We start from the raw sequence: 1,725 nt of genomic DNA on the forward strand, positions 1-1,725 counted from the left end.
TCCTATCACATGCACCGAGGTGCTCCAGAGTCATGTCATAGTGAATGAGAGTATTCAGAGACCAGAGTCTTTCTTCAGTCACTGGTCCATCTGCTCCATGGGGGACTCAGAGAGCAGTTAATCCAGGGGGCTGGAAAGTTGGTCCCCGAGCCTCTCTTACTTCAGAATGTCTGCCTGGATTCTGGCTTCAACCTCCTTGGGACTGTACACACCTGCAGGAGAAATGGTTGTTGCTGATGATGTGCCTGCCACTTCCTCATGTGGCTGCACAGAGAGGCTGAGTGGGTGTCCAGCCACAGCCAGCACTGAGTCACAAGGGAGGCTGCCCTCTCAAATGCCCAGCCCCTGTGATGCACAGTCCAGGCAGACCTGGCTTCTCGCCCACCAGATCAGCGCTGACAGGAAGCAGGGAACCACACATCAGAGTTGTAGCTACCCTCTGAGCTGCAGCCACAGTACTGGCAGCCTATTCACACGGGCCTTGGGTCATCAGGTTGAGCCCTAGACTCTTTCAATGAAGGCTAAGGATGTAGCTGGGTGCCCACCACCCAGTGGAAAATGAGCTCAAACAAGATTTCCCTCTTCGTGGAGTTACAGACAGGTGTCCATGCAAGAGGGCACCTACACACATAGCTGATGTGGTTTGCGGACGGGTGGGAGGCAGCAGGGCATCCTCGGCTTTCTGCTGCTTCAGGGAATGCTTTGGCTCACTGTTGCCTAAAATCCATTCAGCTATTTTTCCATAGGGTCTCTCTGGACCATGGGACGGAGCCCAGAGCGTCAGCAGGGCCCACTGCGAGCAGTCTCTGGGTGCTTCAGCAGAACATTTTCCACAAAGGAGGTCTGGATCTTTGGCACGGGCTGGGCAGGTCCCTGAACACCTGGTGGATAACACCATGACGTTGGGAACCACAGGAAGGGGGTTCTGTAGGCGGATGCACCTGGAAACTAATGCCAGCCTCAGCTGAGGGACGCCTCTGCCTCCTACTATTCTGCATCTTTGAGACTAGAAGAATCCCATCCACCCCAGCTCAGAACCATGTATGCCAGCTTGTTCTTGTGCGGTCTCCAAGATTGTTTTAGCCCCGGGAAGCAGTCAGAGCAGTAAGGGCATATGGACCAGTAGGTCCAAGTGCTCCTCCATCACTGTACCCTTTGGTCCAAAGGCACAGAAGCCAGTTCTGCTTCTAAGTTAGCTGACAACTAGAGAGGCTGCTGCTCTTCCTTCTTCCATTCACCCACAGGGCTGTAACTGTCAGCTTGGGCCTCATAACAAAGTATCACTTTCTTTGGGCTTGAACAGCAGCCATTTATTTTCCCACGCTGAGGCCAAGACTGCAGGTCTGGCCTTCCAAGGTCTCTCTACACGGCTTGTAGAAACTGTCTGCGTCCTGTGCCCTAATAAGTTCATCCTTTTAAATGAGTCTATGTTCTGGGTGCCAGTCCTATTGGGTCTGGGTCACCCCCATGACTTCAGTGAACCGTCACCTTTCAAGGAGCCCATCTCCAAACATAGCTCTGTTTGAGGTCCCAGGATTGGGGCTTCATCCCATGGGTTTGAGGGATCCTTTTGTTCATGATGAGGCCAAGCCTGCCTCGCAGTAGGAGACGGTCCACTATTATTTGTCACTAAGATGGATGGTGAGTGGTGAATGGGATGAGGCCTCTCACTCTGGGTTGGCTGTAGTAGAAGTTACATGGCACTTCAGGCAAGCATCTGGGCTG

Source organism: Mastomys coucha, unplaced genomic scaffold (assembly GCF_008632895.1).
Source record: "Mastomys coucha isolate ucsf_1 unplaced genomic scaffold, UCSF_Mcou_1 pScaffold22, whole genome shotgun sequence".
NCBI classification, from domain to species: domain Eukaryota; kingdom Metazoa; phylum Chordata; class Mammalia; order Rodentia; family Muridae; genus Mastomys; species Mastomys coucha.